This window comes from Pinus tabuliformis, chromosome 2_1, assembly GCF_031772625.1.
Source record: "Pinus tabuliformis cultivar Carrire ecotype Pingquan chromosome 2_1, CPIR1, whole genome shotgun sequence".
Classification (NCBI taxonomy): Eukaryota; Viridiplantae; Streptophyta; class Pinopsida; order Pinales; family Pinaceae; genus Pinus; species Pinus tabuliformis.
In genome coordinates this window covers 656448953-656463858 of record NC_142299.1, presented here as the reverse complement: position 1 = coordinate 656463858, position 14906 = coordinate 656448953, and the positions used below count along the sequence as shown (strand labels likewise).

At 37.8% G+C, this 14906-nt stretch overlaps 1 long non-coding RNA gene and 1 pseudogene across 1 annotated transcript; both read left to right on the top strand.

Moving 5' to 3' along the window:
• Positions 1 to 735: 735 nt before the first annotated feature.
• On the top strand, positions 736 to 1125 carry LOC149202303 (uncharacterized protein At2g34160 pseudogene; annotated as a pseudogene).
• Positions 1126 to 5164: 4039 nt separating this feature from the next.
• LOC149202302 (uncharacterized) lies at positions 5165 to 5977 on the top strand. Its single transcript, XR_016253510.1, has 3 exons — positions 5165 to 5272; positions 5407 to 5505; positions 5954 to 5977. It is a non-coding gene; the product is annotated as an uncharacterized LOC149202302 (long non-coding RNA).
• The last annotated feature ends 8929 nt before the right edge of the window (positions 5978 to 14906 follow it).

The following is a 14906-nucleotide window of genomic DNA, read 5'->3' as shown; positions in this document are numbered from 1 at the left end:
ATTCGAGGAGCAGATAGAGACGAGAGGAGCAGACAGAGCCGAAGAAGAGGAACACACAGAGCCATCGGAGCAGAAACCATATAAATATGCATTAACGTAAACGGAGGCAGAATACTATGAATCCCCGACAAATACACTATTAGAGTTGCGTAGATGGACGGCAGATACAGCATGACCGGTAGATCCAACGGTTGCGGGCGATAAAGATGCACATAGGTTAACGAGCGGGAGGACGGGCGGGAGAGGTGAATGTGAGCCATCGGATCAAAGAGCAGCGGATCCAATGGTCGTCGCACGTGAAAGATGCACAGACGATAATGCGCGAGAGACGTATAGGTAGGCAGTAAGTGGTATTCCCCGCACCGCCCATCGAGGTTCGGTGGTATACGTACAAGGGCTAGCGATCCAATCAAAATACAACGTGTGGCAGATGAAAACCACCACCCCCACAGGTTAACGCGTATGCAAGTTTCAGCGAGGAAAGGTGTGACTGCTATCCGATTGCGGCAGGGTTTGATCGGATGGTGAGGAGATGCACGAGGTTTAATGTCAAGCAAAAGGCCGTAGCGATGCGGGAACCGTTGGATGAGGGTGATCAATGACTGTGATTGCAAATGTGGCAGAGGATAATATGGGGGCAATTACGTGGGTCTTTGGAATAAAACAGTGGAGCCGGAGAAGTAATGCAGAGGTATTAAGAGGGGAAAATTTCCTAAAGAGCAAAGCATAGGAACGATGGCCATGGAAGAAATCACTGAGCGAGTTGGAAACATGGATCTTAATGATGTTCACAAGAAAAAAAGGGTTCAAGTCTCCAATACCAAGAAGCTGCTCTTCTTCTATGTCAACCTCGCCAAGAGGTATATGCAGCAGCATGAAGAAGTGGAGCTATCTGCTTTAGGAATGGCCATTGCCACAGTAGTTACTGTTGCTGAGATATTGAAGAACAATGGTCTAGCTGTAGAAAAGAAAATCTCAACATCTACCATTGATATGAGAGATGAATCAAGAGGTCGTCCCATCCAGAAAGCAAAGGTTGAAATAATACTGGGAAAATCAGAGCAGTTCAATGATTTGATGGCTGCTACTGCTGAAGAGGGGGAAGCTGAAAGATCAAGCGAGTGAGAGGAAACAACAACAACTGAAGAGGAAGCCTAAGAGACGGTGTAAGCGGAAACGAATGGACAAAGACATGGGAATGTATAAAACAGTAGAAACAAAGAACTGTTGGTGCGGTTATGGTGGTGAAGAACCCGAGGGTGAGATAGTAGAAGCAACACGGGAAAAAGAGGCAGAAAAAGCAGTGAAGGCTATAGAGGCAACAGAAGCAGCAAAGGTAGGAGAGAAGGAGTAAGACAACCTCAGCTGAATAGAATGCAGCAGCATACCTGTTTATACCAAGGTTAGGTTGGAGCCCAAGAGGTTGGAGCCTCAGAACTGAACAAGACTGAAGTCATTGGGGTAGGTGCTCCTAAGTGCAGAACCACAACAAAACAGAGTTGGTTCTCTGGAGGTTGGAGCCTCACTGAAGTCCAAGTTGGAGCTTGGCAACTATTCACAATCAAATTTATACTTATATTGTATTTATTTCTTTGCACTGTCTTGAGTTTTAATAAAACCATTAAATTCAACTGTTGATTTCTGTGTTCTGTGTATACATATATACATCTATATAGGTTGTTGGCAATCACTAGAACAATTAAAAATAAATAAATAGTTAGAAATACTGATTCACCTTACCCCACCCCTCCTCCCCTCTCCCCCTCTCAGTATTTCCAACAAATATATACTTCTTTTACATAAAATTAGAGTGTCTTCCAACATAATGTAGACATTATTACTTTACAAAGTGATATATTTCAACAAAAATAGGTTACTGTTGGATTGAATATTCTCTTCAATTAAGAAAAGATAATTAAATGACCTGATTCATCTACACACCTTATCCATGGATCAATGTTTGTTTTAACTTTTATCCATAGATCAATGTTTATTTTAACTTTCTTTTATCCATATATCAATGTTTATTTTAACCTTTTTTTGATAGCTTCACATTGAAAAATTATTTTAACTTTTTTTTATTGTTTCACATTCAAAAAATGGAAATGTTAATGGTAACACTACTTTTTAATTTAATATTGATTCTAAAATTTTATTTTAAACAAGGGAAGCTGCGAGGCACTGAGTCCCTGCATGAAGTTAATATTTAAGGTCTAAGCCAGTTCGAATACGAGTCGCAGCAGTTTAGCTTGTTTACTCCGAAGGATTCTAGTTAGCATTCAAGCAAGGAGCACTGCGAGGCAGCAAGTCCCTGCATCATGATAGAACAAGTGCCATGCAACCAATGAGCTTGATCGACTAAGCAGTTGATCCGGGTGATTCGCTTGATTAACCAGAACAAGTGCTTTGAGCGTTATCCCTTGCTCTAGATTGATTATCTTACACTCTATCGAAGTGCTATCAAATATAACCAATAAAATAGATTGACATGAACGCACATATTTTATAAGATAAAGCCACATATTTTATAATGTAATATGGTATCTTTCCATGCTTCCAATCAATTCCACCACCTACTCCATATGACCATTATGATATGGACGTCTCTATTAGCTGACCAAAAAGAACATGGTAGCAAAATCAGAGATCTCCAAGTTTAGGTAGCAAAATCAGAAACTTGGGAACTTATTGTACGTTTCAGGTCTTGTTACAGAGTCACAGTTTCAACGATGGTTCTCGTTACCAACTTCTTTATTTCAATGCTTGCAACACTGAACCCATCTCGGTACTTGTAACCGTGATGAAAAATTCTGCAAATGTCAAACGTAGGCTTCTTGTAAGAGATGGGAATAATGTTGTCGGGTCTAAGTAACTCCCAATTCAGTTCCTTTGTTAACTCATTGACCATAGAATTGATGTGATTGACAGCATCTTCCTCTGTTGTTATTCCAGGATTGTCTTTCATATAACATGTTACGGACGAAGCTTCCTCTCCACGCGCCCTGTCCGCCTGCATTCACAATGCCATTGTCACTATCATATGTATCCCAATTCTAAATTGCAATAAAAAATGAATAAATCCACAACATATTCCATTTGATTTGATTTGCTATAAAAGGTTATGAGGAATACCTTGTAGCCTTGAGTGTCACCTTTGAGTCGAAGGATGGCACATATCAACTCATTGAACTTCGAGGGAATGTCTATTTCCTGCAGTATGTGACGTGGAATAGAAAATCAAATCAAGATTGTACCGATGGTTGACCTAGACCTGTGGACATCCAGCCTGGAGAAAACTTCCTTGTCCAACGCCTGCTCACCAATAGAAGAAAGTTTATATAAGCTGCTTGCCAGTGGCATTAGCATAGAACATACACATACGGAAATGTGTAGGTCATTCTTAAAGTGCCCTCCGTACGGAAGGAGGATCACCTACACGGCTCACTAACTTTGCTGCTTCATTGGTAAGGAAGGAAAGCCTCTTGAATATTTGAATCATTGTTCCTTCCCAGTTGCAGAAGACCGGGCTTCAACCGAGTGGGTCCGGGCTTGGTTTCCACCCCAAAGCTTACGAGAGGAGACACGCCGGGCCCTGCCTCCGGAGAACACCATCAGTGAAGTCAGTGAATAAAGCGAGCACATGAGCTAACCTATACCCGCTGTGTTTAGATCAGGGGCTAACCTATACTTGCTAGGAGGAGATGAGCTAACCTAGACTCGTTGGCCTAGTTTACGGGAGTAAAATAAGTGAATAAAGCAAGTATGAGTGATAGCTTTACTGATTTACCAAATGTGTGATCCCGTTCTCCGCTCGCTACCATATCGATCTAACTCAATCCGTAGTCTCGAGTTGTAAAGTGATAGTTGTGGGTGGCCCAACCATTAATACCCTTTACTTTCACCGAGATTGACCCTTGACCTTGGGCTGAGTGAGATTGACCCTTAGTGAGAGGAAAGAAGGCCCTTTCAGTGAGAGGAGTTAACTGGCTATTGATTGACCTTATTAGTTACCAGTAACTAGATGTGTATTAAGAGCTTTCACCCCAATGTTTTCACTTCAATGCTTTAACCTCAATGTACGAGAGGTTCCTACACAGATAATGCCAGTCCGAGTTACTGGCTTCAGTGAGAGGAAGGCCCTTACTGACTGGCTAAGGCCCTGGTTTCAAGGCTTTTGGCTTGGTGCGAATGAGATTCCCAGCCTGCACTGACTGAAAGGTAGGACGGAGCAAGGCATCAATGAGAAAGCAAAGCAGACCTTTCAGGACCTGCCAAGAGAAGATACATGGCCGGGAGGCTCACGAAAATAGATTGATATAGCAGTTTAGGTCGCTCACCTCCCCTCACCGGGAGGACCCCAAAAAAGTGTCTACAAATGGAAAACTGTGTGGTCGACTGGGATGAATCCTTGTTGTGCTACTTCTCGCCCGATCCCATTCCGACCTTCGACCTGCAGAAGTATGCTCTGTTCAATTGGAAACAACGAGTCTATTCATTTCGATGAAACTCAAAGGAATTGAAATAGGCCCGTAGGATTGTAATTGCAGGCAGAAAAATAAAACATAACTGGTAACCTAAGCAAGAACATGTTTTTGTTGTTTTGAGAACAACATGGCAAAAGGATGATTGGAACTCATTGCGGAGCAGCAGATTTGGGCGTACAGAGCAATTGAATAAACAGTTCATTGAAATTACTGCACGACTAGGTAACCTTTTTTTTTTTTTTTTGGCCATACAGTCCATTGTTCTGTGTGAATGAAAAACTTGCATATTGTAAGCATGGATTTGGTCATCAAGTAATATCAGGAGAAGAAATACCATCATATTGAAGGGGATAAATGTGTTGTTGTGTCAATTTCTGTTTACAAACTGATAACAAGGTCTTAAGTTCTGATGTCTGATAGTTGTTCTTTCAAAGAATTTCTATATTTATGCCTGTTGGTTGTGTCATATTACAATCATGCAATGGATGTCGAAAAAATAACAAATCCCTGAAAAGAAAAGTGTCCATTTGTATAAATTTCACGGGGATTCTAGAATCTTAATACGCGCTTGTAGCGTCTAGTCATTTGGTATTAATACAGGAAATGACCATGAATCCAGGCAGGTGTCGAGGCAGAAAGTTGGGTGCTGTAACAGGCATAGAGTAGTAACGTGGTTGGTGCCAGTGAGAATAGAAACCAAGACCGGTTCTGCGCCAGTAAAATTGGGACCAAGTGGAGTTGAACGCCTACCCAGAGAGATGAACACCATGAAGATCAAGGATGACAAGGTGATCACATGGTTTAGGTTATTTGAAACAGAACTGTTACAGTGTTTGTATTCTTTAATGTACAATAGTTTTGTTATGACATGAAAGTAAATTCTGGTTTCAAATCAATTTTTCCTAATGGGTAAGTTCCTCAGGAGATGGAAGAAAAAGCAACTGTCGTAGCTGGAAATGTCACAGAGGCGGGGCATATTATTGCAACCACCATTGGAGGCAGAAATGGCGAACCTAAACAAGTAAGTCATGTTGAACATCAGGCATTTTTTTAGGTGGGTTAATATACATGTTACAGTAACTTTGTACAAGAAAGTAAGAAGAAGCCCTCAATAAAGCATGAATATTTGAATAGTTTACATGGCTGGTAAAATTTGCCCTCAGTACGTAGTTATAAACTTATATGTAAAGTGTTTTAAAACTTAAAAACAAGTAGGTAGTTGATACTCAAGGTGTTTAAAAACTTTGAAAAATGGGTATTTTCACAGTATAGATAGAGTAGGTGAAGTTAGCCTTGGGGTAGCTACGCTGCGGAAATTTGTTGTACAATTTTCGCTGTAACTTAGTCCTATAGTTTCTACAGAATCTTCCGAGGATGTAAATAAATATATTCTATTCTCTTGTATCCTATATAAAATCTCAAAAAAAAAATCTTGATCTATTTGAATCCATGTTGTTTTTTCCCAACAGACCATCAGCTATATGGCAGAGAAGTCAATCAGACTTGTGAAACCAACTATAAAGAAAGCAGTCTCAGGGATTTTCCTTCACTGCAACAAAAATAACATACAGGAATGGGATAACATACAGGAATGGGAAAACCTGTTGTAAGGTAGTCGAACGTGCTGGGCTCCTCCAGAAATGGTCGTTGATTGAACCAGGCGACAGATGCGAACCAGGCGACAGATGCGAGGTCGTTCCGCTACCCCGCCAAGGAAGGTCGACCAGAATTTCCTGTCATCCTACAACCAGAAGCTCTCTGGGAAGTAAATGCAAGAAACATGGGAAGCAGATGCAAGATGGTCGTTGATTGAACCAGGCGACAGATGCGAACCAGGCGACAGATGCGAGGTCGTTCCGCTACCCCACCAAGGAAGGTCGAGCAGAATTTCCTGTCGTCCTACAACCAGAGGCTCTCTGGGAAGTAAATGCAAGAAACATGGGAAGCAGATGCAAGGTGTTGATATTGGGGACCGCCCTCCTGACACCTGCCGGCAGCCACGGACACCTGCAGCTTAACACCAAAGCTTAGGAAACCTTAACATACCCATACCCCTGCAGATAATACGAATTAATGGGAATTAATGTTAACATTAAACCCAGACCGTTGACAGTTAGGGAGAATGCAGTGCGCATAAAAGTAATTTAAGGTATGATCGGGCCTCTTCCGCCTCGGGAAGAGGCCAAATAAGATGGCGAAGCGGATGGCGAGGCGTCAGGTGCAAATGGAACTTAGCTTATGTAAGCACATCGGCGGAAAGGCGATTTGGAAACCTTATGTTAAACAGCTAATAACACCACAAATAACACCGCAGAATTAATGCTAACACCCCAGAATTAATGCTAACTCCACCCTGATCAATTACTATAGTCCCTGCCGAATGCCAGATGGCAGGGACTAATAATATCAATTATTAACATTATCCTTCCAAATAGCTGATTTTTAAATCGCAAAAAACCTATAAATTAATTTTAACACTATATATATATATATATATATATATATATATATATATATATATCCTTCTCTTAAAAAGATACGTTTTATCCGTGAAAACTTAAATATGGCATTTATATCAAGGTAAAACATATAAATTTAATCTACATACATACTCGTAATAACGTAAGCAGAAATACTCATTCGTTTGGTAGGGTGCCATGACATCGAAAGTCTTGAACATGGAAAATGTCCCAAAACATACTGCTCCTTAAGTCATACGATTGTCTTAACGTATATTCATTTCCAAATTGAGAAACAATGTTCATTTCCAAATTGAAAAACAATAACCAAAATAATTTTAAAATGAAAGGAAGCCAAACATCCAATCCTCAAATTTTCATTACTGTCTGACCAGTCAACTCCCGTGCGTCGGGCCGAGTCTACCGACAACGGCCATCACAGAGTCAAAAATCTGTAGACAGGGACCGACAAATAAATTGCGTTCCAAATACACTCAACTCGAGGTTTGCAACGCAAAATCATTAATTGCAAAATTCTTAGGGTTTCATATCTGTGTGGGGTTTTTTATCTAAGAATTCTATAAGCAACACGTCTCTGGATTTTTTATTCCATTAACGCCAAACCTTCTGTGGATACTGGATTAAAAAAGAACGTGTTGGAGAGAATTATGGTCACAATTTGTCATTGAGTCTAGATAATTATTCTATAGTCTAGTATGATGTGTATGAATATCAATTTATCATCAAAGTACTCATATTAAATCCATATTTAAAATAATCTATACTATTCTTACATGAATAGAACTTTCTATAAATAATTTTTATATTTTGTGAATATATAATTCATCAATAGACAAGTGTTCCTGAATTGTCCAAATTCTGTATTCATTGGTACACTTTTTTTTAAAATTTTGTGGAAAACCACAATCAAAAAATAAAAATAAATAAATAATTATACAAAATATTTAAATAATGTCAAGCCATAAAAAAACTTGCACTTGAAGAAATTGGATCCTTCTAAACTCATACTAAATCCATATTTAAAATAAATCTATACTAGTCTTACATGAGTATGCTTACATGAATAGAACTCTATCTAGAAATAACTTTTATATTCTGTGAATATATAACTCATGAATAGACAAGTGTTCATGAATTTTCCAAATTCTAAATTCATTGGTACCCTTTTTCTTCAAAATTTATGGAAAACCTCAATCTAAAAGTAAAAATAAATAAATAATTATACAAAATATTTAAATAATGTCAAGTCATAAAAAAAAATTGCACTGGAAGAAATTAAATCCTTATAGACTCATATTAAATCCGTATTTAAAATAAATCTATACTAGTGTTACATAAATATAACTCTATCTATAAATAACTTTTATATTCTGTGAATATATATCTCATCAACAGAACAGTGTTAATGAATTTTCCAAATTCTACATTAATACACTTTTTTCTTCAAAATTTATAGAAATGAAAATAAATAAATAATTATACAGAATATTTAAATAAATCATAAAAAATTTACACTTAAATTGGATCATTCTAAACTCAAATTAAATCCATATTTAAAACTCTAACTTTTATATTATGTGAATATATAAATAATCAATTTGTTCGTGAATTTTCCAAATTCTGCATTCATTTCTTCTTCAAAATTTGTGGAAAATCTTAGGTCTGCATATGCATGCGTTATAAAGAACTTTGTTTACAGATTTTCGGTAAAACATAAATCGAATTAATGTTTTATTAGTTATAGGTATTGTTCTTTCTTCAAATTTTAAGGCGAAATTCAAGAACGTGTATTGATATGACCGTTGGTTGAACCAACTCTAACGACTATCATATTCTTGTACTCTTTCTTTCTCATATTAATTTTTTATATTTCTCCCTCTTCTGTCAAATCAAGCGCTTCTACCACATTTTCCTCTTGGCATTAAACTAATTCCTGATTTGATATGACTGCTGTCATGTTATTGTCATGTTTATATTTAAAAAAATATGCATAGAAAACAATAAAGTCAATTTTCAATGTACTTACTACTTTTAATTTGACCGTTCTCATTGCGATCTTCCAGTGACATCGTTGGGAAATCCGACAATACGTTTAGCCTGCCCATGAATTTCAATTTTTGGAATTCTGTTCATGATTTTTTTTAATGGCCTTACTCTAATGAGGTTATAATTTTTTGCTGGTAACAATTTTGTTTAGAAAATAGTGGAATTTTTTCAGGATTTTGAGAAAATTTTGTAGAAATTTTTGGAAATTTGAGTTAAAGTTGTTAAATTTTGAGTTTTCTAAAAAGATCTTGAAATTCTTGATAATGCTGAGTCCATTTCCACCATAAAAATCCAACTCAAACACTAATAAATTAAAATTTCTGTTTTTTTTTTTACTAGATTCTGACTCTGGAATTTAGCTGTCCCAACAAAATTGTGTATAGTAAGTTTATGTTTGAAATTTTTTTACAAGATTCTGGCTAGAATTTCGCCCTCCCGACAAAATTGTGGCTAGACAGACAACGCCCTTTTAATCCAGTTATTTTATATTTATATGTTAAAATTTATATGTCATGGTAAGCAGGACCTGCCTCATGGAAAATCGGATTCACAACAGTTCCGAGGAGACAGATTCTTTCAAAAAGTTTTTGGGCACAGAGCAGAGCTATTAAACCATAAGATATAATTCCTGAATTGATATGACTGCTTCATGTGATTATACTGTCTTTATTTTAAAAATAAAAAAATTATGCATAAAAAACAATAATGTCAATTTTCAGTGCACTTACTATTTTTACTTTGACCGTTCTCATCGTGATCTTCCAGTGACAGCGTTGCGAAATCTGACAATACGGTTACCCTGCCTATGCATTTCAATTTTTGGGAAGACTGCTCATGATTTTTACTTTCAATCTAATTATTTTATATTAATATGTCATAGCAAACACATTATTTTATATTAATATGACATAGTAAACAGGACCTGCCTCATGGAAAATCGGATTCACAACAGTTTGGAGTAGACAGATTATTTCAAAAAGTGTGTTGGCACAGTGTAGAGCTATTAACTGGCTATGGCAAACTGATATGACTGACTAAACCATAAGATCTAACTTAAAATAGAGATCTGTAAAGAGGTACGTTGGACATAAAAATCCTATCAGAAAAAGTCATAACGGCCATGTTTATGAAATGGAGAAAGGGGCCTACCAGTGCTAGATATTAACATGGTTTTTCTGGGGTCGACATCCACCTTGATGGGATTTGATGGCGTATTTCAGAAGTTTTTGCTTGGTCAATAACTATTTCATGATTTCTTTTGAAGTGAGTGCTATGAAACCTGAAATCTGTGTATGTTAATGATTTTCTTGAAATGATCTTGAATCTCTTGGTTAGAGGTGCTATAGGAGTTGTTTACTGAGGCAGAGGACTTGCGACTTGCGGGCGGTCAAAAGTGGTTGGAATTTGGGCAAAAAATTTTCAAAAAATGTTGTAGAGGAAGTGTTTGAATAGTGTTTTTGATGGTGGAAATGGATTCAGCACCATCAAAAACGTCTAGGACACTGGCAAAAAGATTTCAAAAAATCTTGTAGAGGAAGTATTTGAATAGTGTTTTTGATGGTGGAAATGGATTCAGCACCAGCAAAAACGTCTAGTACACCTAAAATTTTGAAGTTTAACAACTATAATTTGGATTTGCAAAAATCCTTACTAAATTTTCTCTAAATATAACCGAAATTTCCATAACATTCCTGGCAATTCCTCCGACTAATTAAACTACCACATTTCTATAGCTTCCGTCGTCTCGCTTCTTCCACCATCTAGACAATGAATAGTAAAACCTAACGAACTTTAAATCCGTGATATCTGTAGACCTACAATATCCTCTTGCCCCTTGGACACAATCCTTAAACTCTGTTTTACTTAAAAGATTGGGGAAATTCATTTTTCTCCGCCAATATTCTGCTCTATGGACACGACGTATTTCTTTACATCTCGAGAAAGCTTACAATAAAAGTTCTATGAAGGTTTAATTGCAACCAATTGAGCCCTAGCTATAAGTTGGGTGGAGGTGGGTTTTTGCTAAGAGTAGTTTTCGTAGTATGTTTGGAATTTTTTCCATAATCTTGCTTACTGCTCAATTTTTTTCATAGTAGAGTAATAGCATGGTTAATCATTTCACATAGAGAACTAGAATTGCTTTTGAGGGAGGGAAAAGTATGAGAAGCAGTAGACTTGGGTGGAGAGGAGGTTGAAATTTTAGTTCGAATAATAGAGTTGTCTTTTCCTTTTTGACAATATCTTTTGCCTAGAACATAAGAAAAATTATAGAAATTAATAATGAAACAAGACAATGAATCAACTCATAAGCTTACCAAAATGGAAAGAGGATGGAATATGGAGAATAGAGATAGGAGCCTATCAATTACTGATCTTGGGAGCCAGAGTTTCTCTAATGCCATCCAGCCCTTTCTAGCTATTAAAATCTTAAAATCTTTTGAATTAATGATTTTGGATGATGGTGATTACATCATCAACCAAAAACCTTTGGATTAAAGTAGTGTCCCACTTATCCTATGGTTGTTATTGTTTCTTCATTTATATGTATCATGATACCATATAATAAAGTGGAGGATATTTGTTTGTTTGGGGTTTAGCTTCCATCAACTCACAAGTTTAAATGTTATGGGGAGGGGTTAAGGGTGCAAGTTAACTATAGGGAGAGAAAAAACCCTAAACATGTTGAATCAACTTAACTAAAAATGAAAAAAAGAAAATATTTTAACACCATCCTAGATCCATCTTAACCCCGAATCTATCAAGCTCAGAGAGGGATGAAATAAGTGCAAATCTCCTTTTTGAGTGCAAAACTTGAGTAATGGTTTTGATCCCTCTTGGTGCTTGATAGACCCTAGGTAAAGATGGATCTAGGTTAGTTATATAATATTATATAATATCTATATTAGTATCTATGTGTCTCTTTCTTATTCCTTTTCTCTATCTCACCTTGCAAACATACACACACTCTCCATATCTATCTATCTCTCTTTCTCTCTCCCCCCCCTTTCTCCCTCTCTCTCTCTCCTCCTCTCTCTCTCAACCTCTTTCTCTTCCCTCCCACTCTCCTTTCTTTATCCACCTTTCTCCCTCTATGTCTTTCTTCTTTCTTCCCTCCCTCTCCCCCTCAAACTCCATCTCTCTTTCAGTCTCTCTCTCTCTCTCAAGTCCTCTCTCTCTTCCCTCCACCTCTGTCACTATCTCCCTCCCTCTCTCATTCTCTCTCTCCTCTCCCTCTTTTTGTCTCCCTCTGATGCAGGTGCATTACGCTGAGCACATAAAAATGAATAGTTGTTAAAGTCAGACCAAGAGCCTAACAATGTGATGGATTGATCACATGTCAAAACATTTTAAAGTTTATTTGTGAAAATTTTTTGATATTCAATTAAGATTAGTTAAGAATATCTAGTTAAAAGAAATGATTTTATAGTTAGCAGGTAGTTAGGGCTAAGAGAAATTGGTTCACATCCATGAACTCATTCCATGGACAGTTGCTTTTATTTTTTGGGAGAGAGGAGGAACATTTTTGGGCTGGAAGTTTTTGGGTTTAAGTTATCTGTTATAGACAATTTTGTGCCTTGCAGCATCAGGCATGAATTGTCAATAATCCAAGGGATCCAAAGTCTCTAAACATGATGTTCCTACCCCTAGAGGAACAAGGTCAGCAAACCAACAGCTCTCAGATCAGTTCTCCACCTGAAAACACTCAAAAACAAGCAATCCTGAAATCAAAGCAGGTGCTCCACTAGGCTTCTGTGCTGAAACTCAACTCCTCCATGGTGTACCTGTGTTGCAAAGCAGGTAGAACAAAGGCCACCTGCGCTGAGCGAGATGGGACAAGTGGCACACTGAGTCATTGCTCTGGAATCTTCCAAAAATGACACTTGGATCAGGGATTTTGCCTTGTGATGAGTCAGAGGCTCTGTTTCTCCAAGTGGAAGCAAGGTTCTCCAAGTGGACTCAAGAACTGAAGATCAACTGAAGAGAGAGAGGACACAAGGCAGCTACACATCAGTTGCAAGCTGACTCATCCTTTCTCAATTCATCTATATATTGAGCTCTCTCCTATGAGCTCAGGAGGCTGGAATTTTGTGCAAAGTAATGATATGCTGTTGGTTTCACTATAGAACTATTGGGTGATTGCTTGAAGGAGGTGAAGAGGAGAAATTCTTTCTGCTGGGAGGTGTTGCTGGATTGGGGCCTTCAATGGTTGTAACACTCTCAGAACTTTACTTCTTCCATTAATAAAAGCTATTGAGGTTCTTCTATATGCACTTGTTTCAATGATGTATTGTGATAATTGTATATTTGATTTATGCTAATCCTTGAATCAGTTATGATTGCATGCTTCTTGTAGTTTCCTTCTTTGTTATTTTGCAGGATCTCATTGTAGCTGGGCCAGCAAAAGAGCAAGGAGCTGGGAGCAAGCAAGCAAAGAGAAGAGTTTGGATTCGACATTAAGCGCAAGACAACGGTTAGTGCATCTCTTCATTCTCTCTTGCTTTCATAAAGAAGTAAACCTTAAGTAGTTTTCTTTACAGTTGTTGCTGAGGTACTATCACCCTTAGAGTGGGATAGGGTCATCCGAATCGGATACTTTTCCCTACAACAAACTGGCGACTCCGCTGGGGATCGTATCTGTTTGATTGTTTGTAGTATTTTTCTATTCATTTCCTGAACAAAAGAGTACCAAATCGAAAAGCTTTTGACTATATCAAAAGCGAAGTAGAGGGCAACTACTCTAGCTCATTTCTGAGCATGTTCATGATTTGAAGAGCTGATCTACAAGGATCCTTGTAAGCTCTTAGTGATAGCTTTTCATCTTCCTTGTCATCCCTTAGTGTGTGCTTGACTGATTGCTTCTGATTTGAGCAAAAACTGTGAATTTTTGAGAAAATTGTGACCCGGAAACTGAGAAAACGCAACTTTCGTTTTCCAAAGCAGGTAGTACACAGGCTACCTGCTTTGCAACGCAGGTCCCGAAGGGGCTACCTGCGCTGAGAGCCAGACTGGCTGTACAGCACCTGCGTTGGCCCAAATTTGCCTTGTGCATTTGGGGTTTCCTCCCTTTTTCTTGCCTGTTTTCACTATAGATTTTGCAGCCAGTTACCAGTCTTGTACCTGTTCTGAAACCAACCTTACTTGACATCATTCCGCCTCTGTTATATAACGAAATTGTACTTGTTCTTTTGTATTTCTTACATCATTTACAATTTCCCATAACGAAAGTAAACTAGTCTTGGTTTGGCCTCTTAGATCTGAACCTGTGTTAGGCATTTTGCTGGTCTAAAGAGTTAGCTTGTTTGTTGTCCATAGCTGATTAGTCTTTTTACTTTCGTCATTATGGTTTGATTTCATGTATTTCCAGTGATTAAACAAGTAAATCTTAAGGTGTCTTTTGATTTTGGACAAGCTTGTTTGTTTTCGCTTTAAATCGAAATCAAAGTTATATAACAACTTTCTTTTTGTAATACATCAACATTAAGAAAGGGAAAAGAAAATACATGCATTGTGCATTTTTCATTTGACTGCTTGCATGACGATTTAGGAAATTTTGAATTAGTGTGTGCTCTATGATCTGTGTGAAAAGATTTGCCTTTCTTCTCCCTCAGTAGTTAAGATTTTCAAAGTTGAAAGATTGAAAAGTTTGCTTCTCATCTTAGACTGCATCAGGAATTTGTCATATACATCTCGTGGTGATCCTTAAAGGCAAACTGCTAAGCAAGATCAACATTAAAATAAATCCAATTTACATAACAACGCTTTGAAACATAACGCAAACACATAGAGGTCTAGGTAGAGACATGTTCCGGCGTCGTTAAACGTAGTGACTGTCGATCTCTACGAAGGTGGGTGATTCCTCCTGAGAGTCGGTGGCACTAATACGGACTTGTGCTCC